This window comes from Hemicordylus capensis, chromosome 1 (genome assembly GCF_027244095.1).
Source record: "Hemicordylus capensis ecotype Gifberg chromosome 1, rHemCap1.1.pri, whole genome shotgun sequence".
In the NCBI taxonomy this organism is placed as follows: domain Eukaryota; kingdom Metazoa; phylum Chordata; class Lepidosauria; order Squamata; family Cordylidae; genus Hemicordylus; species Hemicordylus capensis.
Genome location: NC_069657.1, coordinates 83,497,713 through 83,516,038, shown reverse-complemented (window position 1 = coordinate 83,516,038; position 18,326 = coordinate 83,497,713). Strand labels below are relative to the sequence as shown.

At 41.6% G+C, this 18,326-nt stretch overlaps 2 protein-coding genes and 1 long non-coding RNA gene across 5 annotated transcripts in view; 1 reads left to right on the top strand and 2 right to left on the bottom strand.

Moving 5' to 3' along the window:
- PACSIN3 (protein kinase C and casein kinase substrate in neurons 3) overlaps nucleotides 1–2,103 on the bottom strand; it is a 39,246-nt gene extending 37,143 nt beyond the window's left edge. For all 3 annotated transcript variants that reach the window (XM_053256306.1, XM_053256316.1, XM_053256325.1), the window contains exon 1: nucleotides 2,085–2,103. The gene's annotated coding sequence lies outside the window, so the exon portion shown is untranslated. The remainder of the gene's footprint in view (nucleotides 1–2,084) is intronic.
- Nucleotides 2,104–4,330: 2,227 nt separating this feature from the next.
- On the bottom strand, nucleotides 4,331–18,232 carry LOC128327553 (uncharacterized). Its single transcript, XR_008308670.1, has 2 exons — nucleotides 14,125–18,232; nucleotides 4,331–10,043 (listed from the first exon to the last, which is right to left on the bottom strand). It is a non-coding gene; the product is annotated as an uncharacterized LOC128327553 (long non-coding RNA).
- The window catches only part of DDB2 (damage specific DNA binding protein 2), a 37,317-nt gene continuing 37,131 nt past the window's right edge, over nucleotides 18,141–18,326 (top strand). The window contains exon 1 of the mRNA XM_053256406.1: nucleotides 18,141–18,317. The gene's annotated coding sequence lies outside the window, so the exon portion shown is untranslated. The remainder of the gene's footprint in view (nucleotides 18,318–18,326) is intronic.

The window sequence follows — 18,326 nt, the reverse complement described above, 5'->3', positions numbered from 1 at the left end:
GGCATTGGCCAAAGCTGCTTTTTATGAGCTTCAGCTGATATGCCAGCTGCATCTGTTTCTTGAGATAAACACCCTCAGAACAGTCGTACATAAGTTGGTAACCTCCAGACTTGATTATCGTCATGTGCTCTATGTGGGGCTGCCTCTGTACATAGTCTGCAAACTGCACTTGGTGCAAAATTCAGCAGCCATGTTTGTCTCTCTGGGTCAGCTCAAAGTGATCACATTACTCCTATACTAAAATAACTGCACTGGCTACCAGTATGTTTCTAGGCAAAATACAAAGTGCTGGTTATAACCTATAAAGCCCTAAACAGCTTAGATCAAGGGTATTTAAGAGAATGCCTTCTTCATTATGAAATTATGAATCCTGCTGCCTATTGAGATCTTCTAGGGAGGTTCATCTACAGTTGCCACCAGATCCTCTGGGATGGGCCTTGTGCCATAAACTAATTTCACCCATGATAAAGGATCTTCCAGATCGACCTAATGGATTTTACATTTGGTTTATTTTAGCAGATAAAGATATAATGTTGCTAAATTTTGTATTTTAGCCTCTAGATCACAACAAGCAATTGTAGTTCTCCTCTAGAAGGGAAGTATTTTGGAAAATTCCTCAGGCTGCTGTATCTATTGTGTGTTGTTTTTAAACTGTATGTGTGCTGGTCTAGAACCCATAATAAAGATCTGATTTGCAGTTTTACCTGCTGGTTTCTGCAAGTCAAGCTGCTATTAAAAGGTATAAGAGCAGGCCTGTCTCTTTTCTGCCCAGCTGACAACCCTAAGTTGAATGAAGGTAAGCAGTACTACCATCAGCCACGCAAAGCCTTGTTAAATTTGGTCTAGGGCCTAACCTGTAGCAAAACCAATTATATGTTTTTATTTTTTCCTATGCAGCATAGGAATATGTTATTTCTGTATACAAAAGCTGACATTCTCTGGATTCTTTAGGACAAGAGATGATGTTTTGGATACAATCCATTCTATTTAGCTTGATCACGCCCATGCAGATTCCTAGACCTGCTGTACACCATAGCTCAATTTATAGTATCACTGGAATCTAAGAAACAGGGAAAAAATACATGCAAAAAAACCCCTGTTGTGTGTGGTGGTTATTACTTTCAGTGCGTTCTCAAATTCCTTTCATTGTCTTGATAGTTTTGTCTATTCCAGGAGTGGGCAGAAGGTAGATTGGGATCTACTGGTAGATCTTGGGAGATTTGCTGTAGATTTGACTCTCAATTGGTTTAAAAAGAGCAACAACTTAAAGGTGCGACACTCAGGCTGTTGCAAGGAAGAAATATTGGGGGGAAACCAGGAGTGGGTTTTTGTGTGAAAGGACTACAAGCTCAGTGGTAATAAAAGCATGTTCTTGAGCTAAGTGAACACTCAAAGACACCTTTTTTGTTGTTGTTGCTAAATTTGATGTCTGCTTCCCCGAGCCTCTATTCTGCACCTGGCTCCAGTTGGTGAACCTCAATATTTTAGAGAAAAGAAGAAAGATTCCTGAAGCCTTCTTATCCTTAGTGTATGCTATGCATTTTGGTACCGGTGATGCTGAACTAACATCACAGTAGGCTTGCAGTGCCTGGGATAGTTTAATCATTTTGAGAAAAGGAAAATGCTCCCACTACAAATTATTTTTGTTTATTATCCCCCACTTTTTCATGTTAAATCTCAAGGCAGCTAACCAAAAATAAAAACAGATATTACAACTGGAATATCTCAAATAACCATACCATAAATAATCACAGCTATAGACCAGCACAACAGTCGGAGATCAAAGGCACAACAGAACAAAACTGCCTTTGCTCACTACAGAAAGACAGACAGTGTTTGGAGAGAGTGAACAGTCACGAGAGGGACATTCCTCAGTCTGAGGGCAGTAACAGAGAAATCACAGGTCAGGTCAAAATCCCAAACTAACCTTCTGCTGGACCATTATCAGGCCCAGCCTGAGCCACAACCTTTCCCTTTTAGTAAAAAGTATCAGTTCCCACCTCAATTCCACCTCAAGACATTTGGCAAATAAAACACCCCAAGCACCAATTCCCCCTCCCCTCAGCTCCTCCCTGTGTTCTTACCTGGTGTTGTCAATAGCAACGGGCATACGCTTTCCCTTTTTTCCAGATCCTTGCTCTCCCTGCTTTTCAAAAAAGTAAGGGGCAGGAAATGGAACAGCAGGAAGTCTAGACTCACACTTCCTGCTGCTGCATCCTCCACACTTTGCCTTTTCAAAAGGCAGGGAGAGGGACCACTCCCTAAATTAATAGGAGGAGAACAACAACAATGACAACAAATAATTAATGGTGGCATTGGCAACTTGCCCGAGTGGTCATAATTACTGCTGCCAACATCAGGTCAGGTATGGTGAGGCCTGCTGAGGCAGTGGTGGGGTGCTGTTTCTGCCACTGCCCCATCCAGTCTGCCACCTGAGGTGGTTACTTTACCAGGCCTCATTGGTGGGTTGACCTTTGCCATCATGATTGTGGTTAGTTGGCCAATTTAATTTGGTTCCTTACCTTGAGAGGATATTCTGTATCTGCAGCATCCCTAACAAATGCCTATCTAACTCTTTGGACATTTCAGTGGCAGAAAACTCCCTTATTCTTTGCCTGAATATATTAAGCTGCCTTATACTGAATCATACCATTAGTCTATCTAACTCAGAAGTGTATCTACACTGACTGCCAGCAGCTCTGCAGGGTTTCAGGTGGGTATTTCCTAGCTCTGCTTGAAAATGCCAGAGCTTGAGCCTGGGGCCTTCTGTATGCAAAACGGATGTTCTACTTTTGAGCTACGGTCCTCTTTCTGACTGGCAGCAGCTCTCCAAAGGTTCAGGCTGAGGTATTTTCTAGCTCTGTGATCTTCTACCTGGAGCTGCCAGAGATTGAACCTGGGACATTATGTATCCAAAGATGTATTCTTTCTACCACTCTATGGTACCAAGCTAATTAGGAATTGTTTTTCAATATATAGACAAACGATATTTGTGTTGTTTAAGCCCATTGTTTCTTATGCTGTCCTCAGTGGGAACAATAGTATTTGTTCTCCCTCTAACTTCTGACATAATTTTAAGGCTGCAGTCCTGTGCTCACTTACTTGGAAGTTAGCCTCATTGAATAAAGTGAGACTTATAAACATGCATAGGCTTGGGCTGTATGCATTTGAAATAACATATAGGATTTCCAAGGACAAAGCAAGTGCAAATAAATATCTGATACAGAATACAGATGAATTAATTAATCTCTGGCAAACTGTTCTCTTAGTAATTGGTTCACATAATTTTCTCCAGGCAGTGAAGTAGCTAGTGCCTCAGGGCCAAGGAGTTATGAATGGCTAGAAAGGACATCTTTACATTGCAGGACAACTTGCTGCTACTGAGTAACAGTTTGCTCTTAGTTCAATCCATAGGTCTTTGAAGACAAGGACTGCAGTAACTTAATCCAAAGCAGTCTCATTGATTAACGGTGACTACTCCAGGATAAGTAGTCTGTAAACTGTAGCCAATGTATGCTTTTTAATTTACTCACATGAGGTTTATTTGTTTTAAATAAAACACAAAGAAATAGAGCTGAAATAATGAATTGATTGGTTGGACCATTTAATCAACTGCAGCATCAGTCATAGATTAAAATGCACTCACTGCAGTTTTTTGCCAGCTGCAAGTACTGTACTTGAACTCTGTTGTCTCCCTGTCTCATGTACACTGTATGTCAATGATTTAACAAATACTGTTGATTGCTCTTTCCTTCCTCTTTCATTTCTACAGGATAGAACCATTTGTCCAACATCTTGCTTTCCTAATACAGGCTCCATGCAGGAAAAAGTCATTTTCTTTTCAACAAAGTTTCAGACAGAGTATGTTAAATATTGCTGCTAATTTAAGATTATTATTAGTGTTACAAATAATCCTAAACAACATCTGTTTAAAAATACATAATAAAAATAGACTTGTTTTAATGAGATACCTAAATATATATATGTGTAAAGGGCAGAAATTTTTGACGATGAACTATGCATAGCTTCTTTCAATGCTCAGTGTGTATATGCAATTTGGCACAATACTATTAGACTCCTAACTGTTATTTGTGTAATCACTGATGTAGTAAGGTTGGGATTTTAAAAACCCTGTAGTTTCACACTGTCGGTGTCCTTACAAGTACACTGTAGGTGGTTTTCCCTGCCCCCTTAATCTAACTACAGAAACAGATGTTGTAACAACCGGTGATTAGTAGATAACCTGACCATATGTAGTGTGGAAATGTAGCTTTTAATAGATAGCAGTCAAATAGGTTTGGAGTGAAATGCAACAGGATTTCAGCTTCAATCAGTTTTGTTAGTTTTATATATATATATTATATACACACATACATGGCTGCCAAGATTTGAAAGCAAAAAAAAAAAAATGTATATTTTGGACAATTACATCCTCTGATTCCACAATCATTAGTATGCCATATACGAAGTTGAGGTTCCAATATTTACATTAATGCACATCACATTTATAAATACGTTGTTATATGAAAACAGATGAGGATGGTTTTCATTCTTTTTGGTCCAGCCAAATTAGACAACTTAAATACAACGTGGCACAACAAGCTTTACATGCCAAAGTTCCCTTTTCTGAACATGCTTAGGGACACCCAATGCACATTAGTTACTCCTTAACACCATCTAGCTATTTGCACTCAGTCCGACTCAAGAGTGGTAAAAGTGCAGAATACTGCGGAAACTACTACTGTTCCCAGGGCAGTGTCTGGAGATCACATTTAATGAAGCTCTCCTTAGTAAACATAGAGTGGGATCTTTATTCCATTGTACTCAATGCACAGGAAAACCCATTATTTAACAGTGAGTACAAAGGGATGGATCTCCTCCCAGTCTGAACATTTAAATTCTGCAACATGCACCCCTCCCACCATGGAGAAACCCAAGGTCCACACAGTTCCCCAAGATCTAGTTTTCTCTTACCATTACACAAAATGTAACCACTAAGAATAGCTTAATTCTTACTACAAAGGCTTTTGGGCCTGTACACACCCTTTGAAGTTATTAACCTCATTGATAGGGAACCAGAGGAACTGTGGAATGAAATCAAATAAGTTGTTAAGGATGTATGTTAAAAGAGACTGCCAAAGACCAAGAAACAGAAGAAAACAAAATGGATGTCAGAACAGACAGTGGAAATTGCCAAGAGGAGAGAAGCCAAAGTCAAGAAAGATAAAGACCTCATGAAGGAACTTAATAGGGAATTTCAGAAAGCTGTAAGTAGAGAAAAGGAGCAGTACTACAATGAAATCTGTAAAGACCTTGAGGTTGGAAATAGACATGGAAAAATGAGAAAAGTTTTCCAAAAGATCTCTGAAGGAGGTTCCAACCTCAAATTGGTATGTTAAGGGATGCCAAAGGACAGATAGTAAGTGATTCAGAGAAGATCAAACAGAGATGGAAGGAGTATACTGAAAATCTGTTCAGCAGGGACATCAGCATCCAAGATACTCTAGAAGATATTCCCTACTTGCAAGAATCTCTAGTATGGGAACACAGAGTTAGATCAACACTACCGTGTCAGAAGGTTACAGGAATTGATTAAATAGCTACAGAACTATGTCAGGCAACAGAAGAAGAATCAGTCAAGGCTCTAACCAAACTATGCCAGCAAATTCGGAGAATGACACAGTGGCCAATGGATTGGAAGAGGGCAGTCTATATACACATACCAAAGAAAGGAGACTTAACAGATTGCACAAACCATTGCACAATATCCTTAATTTCACATGCTAGCAAAATAATTCTTAGGATCATCCAATGCAGATTAGAGCCCTATGTGGAAAGAGAAATGCTGGATGTTCAACCTGGTTTCAGAAAAGGCCGAGGAACACAAGACATTATTGCTGATGCACGCTGGATAATTGAGAAAGCCAAAGAATACACACAAAAAAGTCAATATGTGCATCATTGACTACAGAAAAGCCTTTTGATTGCATTGACCATGTCAAGTTGTGAAATATCCTTAGGAAAATGGGTGTCCCAGAACACCTCATTGTTCTCATGAGAAACCTATACACAGGACAGGAAGCCACAGTCCAGACTATATTGAAACATACTGGTTGCAGATTGGCAAAGGAGTAAGACAAGGCTGTATACTTTCTCCTTATTTATGCAACTTATATTGCTGAACATATACTGAGAGGAGCTGGATTGGAAGAAGATGAGTGTGTTTTTAAAGTTGGAGGAAGAAACATCATAACCTGTGCTACGCTGATGACACCACTCTGATAGCTGAGAATGTGCATGATCTGCAAGCTCTAGTAATGAAAGTCAAGGAGCACAGTGAAAAAATGGGACTACAACTAAATGTAAAGAAGACTAAACTAATGACAACAGGTACAGCAACCAGCCTCAGAATGGATAATGAAGACACTGAAGTGGTGAATAGCTTCTGCCTTTTAGGATTGACCATCAAGAGTAAAGGATCCAGCAGTCAAGAAATACGCTGCAAACTAGCACTTGGCAGGGTTGCAATGAAGGCCTTTGAAAGCATATTTAGGTGCTGTGACTATACCTACAAAGATTAGAATTATTTGGACAGTGGTTTTTCCTGTGATACTCTATGGATGTGAAAGCTGGACTTTGAAGAAGCAAGATAGAAAAAGTATTGATGCTTTTGAACTTTGGTGCTGGAGAAGACTTTTGAGGATACCATGGACAACCAGGGAAGCAAACAAATGGGTCATAGAACAATTCAATCCAGAATGTTCACTCCAGGCACAAATGACCAGGCTCAACTATCATGCTTCGGACACATTATGCGAAAACCCAGCTCCCTTGAGAAATCCATAATGCTGGGAAAAGTTGAATGAAAGAGAAGAAGAGGACGACCAGCAGCAAGGTGGATGAACTCAATTATGACAGCAATGGATGCACCACTGAGAGACCTTAAAGGCCAAGTAAAAGACAAATAATCCTGGAGAGAATCTATCTGTGTGGTCGCTAAGAGTTGACACCGACCTGGTGGCACTTATTCAACCAACACACCCACACTTTTAGCACTTCTCAAACCAGGTACTTGTCTTGAGGGAGAGAACTGAATCCTGGCTCAAACTACACATTTAAGACCACACCTACAATGGTTGTTTAACAATGGTAGTTGCAATCTTAAATGTCTAGTTTGAGTAAAGGACTTACTTCCAGGGATGGCTCAAGGTTTCAACATAATGCCCTCTATTAGCCAGTCCTCTCCTCCTTGGGTGGGCTCCAGGAAAATCAGTCTGCTCCACCCCACCCACCCACAAACGAAGAACACAGAAGTTATCTCAGACATGAGCAATGGGCCCTTTTAAGGACCCTTGGCAGTGGCCCAACAATGCTGACTTCTGACATGAATCCTGCTTGTCCCTTTCATCTATAAAGTGAGGGTGGACCTTCTTATTTCTTATACTAAAAGAAGTGTGTAAGGAAGAGGATTAGAAAATCTCAAGGAGCACTCAACTATATGTGGTGATGGTGAGGAACTTTTTAAAAAAATAAGTCCATTACGTCCATTTAAATAAGTCCATTTTTTAAAATAAGTCCAAGGTGCAGATGCATCTGGACTAAAAGCAATGAGTTATCAAGGATACAATCTTCTAGCTAAGTTTTGACTTGCAAAGTACTCCTGAATGGGCATAGCTGTGTGTTTAGTGCCTTGCCTCCCTTCACATTCTACATTCCTAAGAATCTAGAGAGAGAGAAATTATCTTTCTTTCTCATTCAATTTCTCTGTTTAAAAAGGTGTAGGGAAGCGAACTTGGAGCAGCAACCCCCTTCCAGAAATCTTTAGGCAAAACAAGGTACTTTGCAGCCATACTAATTGTCAGCATTTAGCTGTCTTGCAGTGGTGGGGAAAGGGGACAAGATACCAGACTAAAGTTGTAGCACACTACTCACAGTGCACTTACTCTCATCCTGTGTTTTTTGATCACATCTAAAAGTAACACTGGAGGGCTGGTGGGGGAAAAGGCAGGGTTGGGCCTACCTTCTCCCCACAGACGATCTGCAGCCTCCTCTTTGGGGTGCTGTTGCAACACCTGACAAGAGGAAGTACTTTTTCACACAGTGCACAATTAATCTATGGAATTCTTTGCCATGAGATGTGGTGATGGCCACCAGCTTGGATGGCTTTAAAAGGGGCTTAGACAAATTCATGGTGGACCTGTCTATCAATGGTTACTAGTCTGATGGCTGTGGGCCATCTCCAGTCTCAGAGGCACGATGCTTCTCAATACCAGTTGCAGGGGAGCAATAGCAGGAGAGAGGGCATGCCCTCACCTCTTGCCTGTCGGCTCCCCAGAGGCATCTTGTGGGCCACCGTGTGAAACAGGATGCTGAACTAGATGGGCCTTGTGCCTGATCCAGAAGGGCTGTTCTTATGTGCACCCACACAATCCATGTTGCTCCTGACAATGTGGATCACTGGAGGCTGGGAAAACGAGTCCTGGCCTCCAGATATCCCACAATGCACTGAGTGATGAGTGTGTTGCATTAGGAGAATCCCCTAGAGAGTGCCCAATCCTGTGTGCGCTCGGGCTGCATGCAGCCAGAGCGCACACACACCCCTGGCTAAACACCAGAGTAAAAAGTTGTGTTAGGCAGAGCGAATATGCTGGGATCAGGAGCAATCTAGGTGCGCTACATGACCAGCCTAACCCTGACTGGGCTGCCCTAGTCTGGGTTAGGCTGCTCATGAGAAAAGCCTCAATGAGTGCTCAAGAGTGATAATAGAACTTTCAGTCCTGTCTGATGTAATGGCTAAGCTGCTGGCATATTTTGCATCTGAAAGCTCTAAAATTGATGAAAAAGGTAGACTGATTAGGGAGTGTGGTAGAAAGGCAGATAAATTGATATAGTGCAACTAAAATTGGTAGCTTGCAAGTGTAGTCTGCAAGTGCAGATCGTCTGGGGGGAAGGTAGGTCCAACCCTGCCTCCCCCAACACGTGTGTGTGTGTGTGTGTGTGTGTGTGTGGTGCCAGCTAGCATCCATGGATCTCTGGATTTATCATAGTACTTAGGATAACTTTTTGTTACATGTTTTGTATTTTTTGTTGTAATATAGTATTTATAATAATTAAAGTCCCATAAAATAACTGGCAACATTATTAGGTAAAAAGATTCAAACAAACACCAAGGTTTGTGATATATACAGTAAGAGAGAGTTTGGATTCCTGGATACTTAACTGAGGACCAGTAGCATTTGTCCAGTGATAAAGAATGAACAGGTACTCTCAGGGTGTACAAAGTCAATAGAAAACTGCAGAGAGTCTAGGTTGAAACATTTTTCCTCAACAGAAGAATACCATGGAGCAGGGGCATACCAATGTTGGAGTGAGCCCAGAGATGAGATTCTAAAATGGGCCCCTCACTGCCTTCCTTTCCTTCTCCTGGCCCCATGTCTCTGCTGCAGAAGAACATTAAGGATACGTGTAATATAGTGTAGCAGATTAACAGAGGAAAGACTAGTTACAAGGTATATACAGCAAAACCAAATAATACAACAGTATCAAGTTTGTGAAGTACAAGAGGGCATTTCATGCTTGCTACCACAAGACCAGCTCTTCTTCCCTTCTTTGGGTTCCAAAGGAAGCTTCTGTTCCAAGCTTAACAATTTTTGTCAGGGCTGTAGCATGGTGAGATTTTAAAAAAGCTTTATTTTCATTTGTTCATTAATATGAACAATGCATCACATTAAACATATACAAACAAAACTCAGTGTTATTAATATCAAAAAGGGGATATAAAATATCCACATCCTTTTGAACTGAAACATTTCACTTCATATCATCTTTAACTGCTCTGTTTCCCCTCCCTGACCACCTTGCTGTTTCTTCTCTGAAAATCAGCCTCAACAAACATGTTCATCTCCATCCCCTTAATCAGGACGCAAATTCTACCACACACCCCTCCTCTTGCAAAGGAATGTTTAGTACAAAGGACTCCATCTTCAGCACTGCCCATCTCTCAGCAGCAATATCTCTTCCTCAGCTCTCATGGTCTCACTCACCTGTTTTCGAGGGAGCAGGGAGGGAAAAACACACAGAAAGAGAGATGACAAAGTCTCTAGTACGGGCAGCTCTGCTCTGTCTTCACACCTGACTCTGGCACAGGCACCTCTTCCCTTCCCTCCACCGCCTTGGAAAGCCCTGTCTGTGGATAGAGGGCAAGGACTGGCTTTGGGCTCAGAGGCTGTGGGCCAGGAGACATTTGTCTCCCTTTGTCTTGTTGATGGTACGCCCCTGCCACAGAGGTATGGGAGTGGAAGGTTCATGTGATGAATTGGATCCATGGCCAGGAACAGGCAAGTATGCAGTTTCCTGCTTACAAACCTTTCCTATAAATCCATGTGTAAACTTGTATATTTCTATGGGTTTCTTTTCAAGGATGGAAAATATTATGTTGGAAGTTGGAACCAGCCCTCAAAATATATGTTCACATTATTTGATTTTATTTAGTTACATATCAGTTTTAGAATTATTTTTTAGATATGTTGTGATATGGGGATGGGTTTCTTAAGAATGTTATTGATAATGTGCACAAGTCCAATTTTTGCTTGCTAAAATATGCAGCATATATGCTGTATAGACTTTGTTGTGGTGTTATCTCCTTGCTGTATTTGATAAACATTTAAGCCAGTTAGTATCAAAAATAGTTCAGATGTTTTCTGTTACAATCCCTTCAAACTATGTTCTCCAGAATAAAGCACATGATTTAAGCAAAGTTCAGTGTAAAGTAATGTGTGTGCGGGTGTGTGTGTGTGTCTTGATCAGACAGCTGTATGAAGATTTAGAAGCATTTGATTTGGGGGATGATAGGGATAGTTCACATCTGTTCTGTTAAGCTGTTGTAGTGTCATTTTAAAGCTAGTTATTAAAACAGAGACACATTTCATTCATTCATTCATTCAATTTCTATACTGCCCTTCCAGAATGGCTCAGTGGTTACTTTCTGCTGCAGTTTCTTTCCTATGCTGGTGGTGTGCAGTATATTACCAAGGTTGAGTATATCACCAAAGTTGAGAATGCCTTGGCTGGCCTTATGGATGATCTCCAACTGGCTATCGACAGAGGGGGTGTGACTCTGCTGATCCTTTTGGATCTCTTTGTGGCTTTCGATACCATCAACCATGGTATCCCTCTGGACCGCCTGAGGGAGATGGGATGGGGTGGCACTGTTTTACAGTGGTTCTGCTCCTACCTCTCTGGCAGATTTCAGATGGTATCACTTGGAGACTGTTGTTCTGCTAAGCAAGAGCTGAAGTATGGAGTTCCACTGGGCTCCATACTGTCCCCAATGCTTTTTAACATCTACATGAAACTGCTGGGAGAGATCATCAGGAGGTTTAGTGCTGGGTGTTATCGATATGCTGATGACACCCAGCTCTACTTCTCCATGCTGACCTCATCAGGAAATGGCATATCTTCCATAAATGCCTGACTGGAGGTGGTAATGGGCTGGATGAGGAATAACAATCTGAAGTGGAATCCAAATAAGACAGAGATACTGACTTTGGGGGGCTAGGACCTGAGAGATGGTTTAGATATGGCTGTTCTGGATGCGGTTACACTCCTCCTGAAAGATCAGGTATGTAGCCTGGGAGTGCTCCTGAACCCCAAGCTCTCCCTGGTTTCTCAGGTTGAGGTGGTGGCTAGGCGCACTTTTTATCAGCTTCGGCTGATATGTCAACTATGTCCATTTCTAGAAGCAAATGACCTTAAAACAGTGGTACATGTGCTGGTAACCTTCAGGCTTGACTACTGTAATGCGCTCTATGTGGGGCTTCCTTTGTACATAGTCTGGAAACTACAATTGGTACAGAATGTGGCAGCTAGATTGGTCTCTAAGACAACACGAAGGGACCACACAACACAAGTTTAGAAAGAACTGCACTGGCTGCCGATATGTTTCCGGGTGAAAGACAAAGTGCTGGTTCTTACCTATAAAGCCCTTCACGGCTTAGGTCCAAGCTATTTACTTTGTCATAAACCCTGCTGCCTGTTACAATCTTCTGGAGAGGTCCAGTTATGGATGCGTTTGGTGGTGACCCATGACCGGCTTTCTCTGTGGCTGCCCCAGGGCTTTGGAATATGCTCCCTACTGAAATAAGATCATCTCCTTCTCTGTTTGTTTTTAGGAAGAACCTCAAGATTCTCCTGTTTTTGAAGGCTTTTAATTAGAATTAATTTTTAATATTAAGCCATTTTGGAAGGGCGGTATATAAATCAAATAAATAAATAAATAAATTTAAAAACATTTTTAATAACTATTTTATTCTATTGTTTTTATTGTCATCTATTTTAATCTGTGACTTTTAAATATTTTAAATTTTGAACAAGCCACCTTAAGTGGCGCAGCGGGGAAATGCTTGACTAACAAGCAGAAGGTTGCTGGTTCGAATCCCCACTGGTACTATATCGGGCAGCAGTGATATAGAAAGATGCTGAAAAGCATCATCTCACACTGTGTGGGAGTAGGCAATGGTAAACCCCTCCTGTATTCTACCAAAGAAAACCACAGGGCTCTTTGGGCGCCAGGAGTCAAAATTGACTTGACAGCACACTTTACCTTACCTTTGCCTCACCTAGAGATGTATATATGACCCCCTGCTAACTGGGCAAAGAGGCATCTTTTACCGTGGTGATTCTCTTTATTTAGCAGGGGGAGAGTAACTGGCCCTATCCACCCCCAGCACAGTACCTCTAGTGACTGTTGCTGGTGTCTATCTTATGTTTCTTTTTAGAATGTGAGCCCTTTGGGGACAGGGTTCCATCTTATTTGTTTGTTATTTCTCTGTGTAAACTGCCCGGAGCCATTTTTGGAAGGGCGGTATAGAAATCGAATTAATAAATAATAAATAAATAAATATATCAGGTGGTATAGAAATATGATAAACAAACAAACAAACATTAGATTGAGCTATGGGATTTAGAATAATACAGATTATGCTCTGTTCAGAGCTGATTTATCTAGCAGGCCTGTGTATAGTTTTGCAATGAGTCACTTGGCGCTCTTTCAAAGGGCACCACAGATATATCTGTGCCACAAAATAACCTGGTTTGATAATAATAGAACTTAGCATTTGCATAGCACTTTTAAGATTCAAAATATTTCACTTGTATTTTCCTGTTGTGATCCTTATAACAATCCTGTAGAGTTCTATGATTCCTATATTGTAGACAAGGGTCTGAGATAGAGTGCCTTGCCTAAGACCACACCTAGTGAGTTCATGGCAGAGTTTGTTATTCAAATACAGGGCTTCCTAACAGTTCAGGCTCTTGAGCACTATGCTATAATAGCTCTTATAATTATTCTAACAATAGTTATTATTTCTCCCTAACAAATCTAGGAACAGTAGTTCTGTAAGGGGAGCTAGAGAACTTGAAAATGTCTAGCATCTTCACCAACTAACAAATTGCAGGATAACTTTGATGAAGTACAATTAAAAGTAAAGCGTGCCACCGAGTTGGTGTCGACTCCTGGAGACCACAGAGCCCTGTGATTGTCTTTGGTAGAATACAGGAAGGGTTTACCATTGCCTCCTCCTGTGTAGTATGAGATGATGCCTTTCAGCATCTTCCTGTATCGCTGCTGCCCAATATAAGGGATTCAGCAGGGATTCAAACCAGCAACCTCATGCTTGCTAGGCAAGTCATTTCCCACTGTGCCATTAGGTGGCTCACTGACAGTTAAGTTGCTATAAAATTAAGGAAGGTTTTTAGTATAGATATGTCCTAATGGGATATTAGTAAAGGTCAGACCCACACAGTAGCTGTTGTGATCCCAGATAATGAGGGCCTTTCCCAACAATTTTTTTGGTAGAGGATCCAGATATTTTCCTTTGAGGAAGCATTTCTGCTTTGGGGACATTAATGTTCTTAGCACTCAACAGGTTAACAATATCTCATGTTTCCCCCACAGCAGATACTGTCTTTGTGTTAGAGAGTGTAGTGTGCAACACGATTGTTGGAGTGCCACAGACAACTGTTGGTTGTTCCCTGTGACATCACTAGTAATGTGAGACAGAAATCTTCAACTCCTTTCCATGCCTGCCCCATTTAAAAATACTTCTTTAAAGGTTGAGCACTCACCTGTTAGTACACAAGGATGGGAGTGTTCCTGTTGTAGTCCTTAAAATAAGAGAAAAATAATGTGAACACCATCCTGTAAATATACCATGCTATTTTGTGGATTTTATCTCCATTTTTTCCTCAGTTCTTTGCTGTGTGTCTCTCTACAGTGCATATCTTTCAACAGCTCTAATGTAGGCAACAAAAAAGGAGAATGGCCTGGCACCCTCACGAAGCAAGGTTTCTGAGGGGCAGGACAACAAGTAATCGAAATTTGGATAAGTACATCAGTAACAGAGAAAATGGGGCGGGGGGGGGAGAGGGTGTGTCATTTGGAAAGGCCCTAAGAAATTTAAACATATAATAAAGCAGTAAGTACAATGTTCTTTGAAAACTTGCAATCTTATGCTAACAGAAGTTGGCACAAAAAAAGAGTAACTTCTCATTTTGTATTTGACTAAGGTGAGGTAGGTATTGCAGTTGGTTGGTTTGGTTTTTATGTTTTTTTGTTATTGAATATTTTCCCTCTTGTATCTCAGATTGAGATATGATAGGCTGGTAGTATTTTATATCATGATAGTTTGATAGGTATTTATGAATATTTGGTTAAGTGTAAGGGTTGCCACCTTTTTCTGGTTATGTCTTTAACAGCTGTATGACAGGCAGAAATTCAAGAGGTGAAACTATTCTTATTTCTGGGAAACTTTCTAGGTTTGTGGTACTTGTTAGGCACTGGGATACATTTTGGGGAAAGTGAAGCCTGTACAAAAGGGACGGGTTCCACTTGAACCAAAATGAAACCAGACTGCTGGAACTAAAAATCAAGAAGGTCGCAGAGCAGCTTTTAAAATGACACCTGGGAGACTGCTGGTGGGTACAGGGTGGTATCTGCTTAGGCTGGCAAAATCCCCTAAAGTGTGAGGGTGAACATGTTTCGGATAAACCAGAAGGGGATAGAGTAGAGCCAGGAGTTAAGCAGAAGGAAAAACAGGACAGCTTGCCAAATAGGTCAAATGATGGTAAGGGGGATAGCACACGCCAACACCAGGTGAGGGACCTGGCGTATAGGTGTCTGTATACCAATGCCAGAAGGCTCCAAGCCAAGATGGGTGAGCTGGAGGTTACTAATGAAAACATAGATATAGCGGGTGTAACAGAAACCTGGTGGAATGGTGAGAACCATTGGGACATGATTATTCCTGGATATAAACTATATAGACAGGGAGGGGAGGGTTGGCGCTGTATATCAAAGAAGGGATAGATTCCAATAAGATAGAAAACCTAGGTAGACCAGAGTCCTCCACAGAATCATTATGGGTAACATTACGAGGACTGAAAGGAAATGTGTTACTAGGGACGTGCTATCGCCCTTTGGATCAAAACGCTGAGAGTGACCTGGAGATGGAGAAACAAATAAGAGAGGCGTCAAAGAGAGACAGGGCAGTAATAATGGGTGACCAACTACCCACACACAGACTGGGTAAATTCACATTCAGGTAATGACAGAGAGCTCAATTTTCTAGACGTGCTAAATCATTGTGCCTTAGAACAGTGAGTAGCTGAACCAACCAGAGGGATGGCAACCTTGGACTTAATCCTGAGTGGTGCCCAGGACCTGGTGCGAGATGTCAGAGTTGCAGAACCATTGGGTAGCAGTGACCATAGTGTGATCCAATTCAGCATATATGCAAGTGGAGAATTATCAAGGAAGTCCAACACAGATGCATTGGACTTTAGAAGAGGAAACTTCTCAAAAACGAGGGGACGTAAGAAGGAAGTTGAAGGAAGGAAAAGTCAGGAGGGTCAAATCACTCCAGAGAGAATGGAACTTATTTAAAACCACAGTACTAGAAGCACAGTTGGAATGTATACCAAGAAGGAGGAAAAGTACCACCAAGTCCAGGAGGATGCCAGTATGGCTAACAAGCAGAGTCAGGTAAGCTATAAAAAGGAAGAAGACTTCCTTCAGAAAATGGGGGCCCTGCTCTGGCAAAGGAAATGCAAGGATGCAATAAGGGATGCAAAGAGAGAGTTTGAGGAGCATATAGCTAGAATTGTCAAGAGAAATAACAAAAGTTATTTAAATATATCAGAAAACCTGCCAGGGAGGCAGTTGGACCCTTAGATAATGAGGGTGTGAAAGAGATTATTAAGAAGGATAAGGAGATTGCAGAGAAGCTGAATGAGTTATTTGCATCTGTCTTCAGGGTGGACGATACTGACCATATAACCTCTTGGGAACTGAGCCTCTCAGGTTTAGCAGCTGAGGAACTGGGCCAATTTGAGGTGACAAGTGAAGACGTTTTAAACTGTCTTGAAAAGCTAAAAATTAACAAATCACCAGGGCCAGATGGCATCCACCCAAGAGTTCTGAAGGAACTCAAATATGAAATTGCTTATCTCCTAGCAAAAATATATAACTTGTTCCTACAATCAGGCTCTGTACCCGAGGACTGGAAAGTAGCCAATGTGACTCCGATTTTCAAAAACGGATCCATGGGAGATCTGGGAAATTACAGGCCGGTCAGCTTAACTTGAAAGCAATTATAGAGATGTTTGTTTATTTATTTAGTTTATTCAATTTATATACCTTCCTTCCTGAAGTGGCTCAGTTTACAATAAAAATGCATAATAAAACAAAACCAGAAAACATTTAAACCAGATTAAAATTAAAACTAGATATAATCAAAAACCAGGCTAAAAATATGTGTTTTTGAGGCTTTCCTGAAGGTCTTCAAGGAACATAATCCCCTTATATTAATGTTCAACCTAGGAGCAGCAACTGAGAAGACCCGATCACAGATCGCCATCAGATGAACTAGTAGCACCTGAATGGACCACTCTTGATTATATTGAGTGGAAGAGATCTTGTAGAGAAAGTCACTCTCTCAGGTAATCCAGTCCTAAGCTATTCAGAGATTTAAAGGTATAATTTTTAACCAGCACTTTGTACTTTGCCTGGAAACATATCGGGAGCCAGTGCAACTGTTTAAGAACAGGCATAATGTGGTGTCTCTGGGATACCCCAAAACACCAATCTGGCTACTGCATTTTGAACTAATTGAAGTTTCCAAACCATGCACAGAGGCAGCCCTACATAGAGCATATTGCAATAGTCCAACTTGGAGGTTGCCAGCTGGTGTACCAGTTTTCAGGTCATTCTCCTCAAGGTTGTCCCATCAGTTATAGCTGGTGAAAAGTGCTCCTGGCTACAGCCTCAACCTGAGGCACCAGAGTGAGACCTGGAACCAAGAGCACTTCCAAGCTACGAGCCTGGTTGTTGTTGTTTCCCTTTTGGGGTGTGTGTGTGTGTGTGTGTGTGTAACCTCCTCTCAAACACAACCTTCTATCCCATCTTGCAGATTACAACCCCCAACAAGGAACATTTTTGTCTTGCTTGGATTTAGCTTATTATTCCTGCTAACTGGGCAAAGAGGCACCTTTTAAATGTGGTAATTCTTTTTGTTTAGCAGGGGGAGCATAACTGGCTCTATGCATCCCCAGCACAGTACTTCCAATGACTGTTGCTGGTGTCTATCATATTTCTTTTTAGATTGTGAGCCCTTTGAGGACAGGATCCATCTTATTTTTATTTACTATCTCTCTATGTAAACCGCTTTGGAACCTTTTGTTGAAAAGCGGTATAGAAATATTTGTTGTTCCTCATCCAGCCCATTACTGCAGGCATTTAAGGGGCAAACACCATTTCCTGATACTGATGACAAGGAGAAATAGATTTGGGTGTCATCAGCATATTGATAACACCCAGCACCCTGGTGACCACTTCACTCATCCGTTGCATGGAGATGTTTAAAAACCTTGGTAACAGAATGGAGCCCTGAGTCGGGACTCCATATAGTCGTCTTTTCATATCCCAGGGCTGTATCCTGGCATAAGATCTTTGCCTTTTTTTAAAGCTCTAAAACAGGCCCCGGGGCGGATTTCTGGTTCAATCGTCACTCGCGGGGGATGTGAGGTCTTTCCTGGTTGTAGCTGCCCCCCAAGAAGCTTCTTCACCGCGTCCCTCGCTATGTGCATTCGCCGCCCTACAACAGGCGCTGCCATTTCACAGCTGACCTCTCCCGGGCCGCGCCTCCTTTCGGCGAGGAGCAAGCGAAGAAGGCGCTGGGCCTCGGTAGCCTAGGAGCCCGCCTCAGGGAGAGAGCAGGCCTCGCCGGAAACAAGCTAGAGTTTCCCGCGTAAATGGGGCAGCCGTAGGTCTT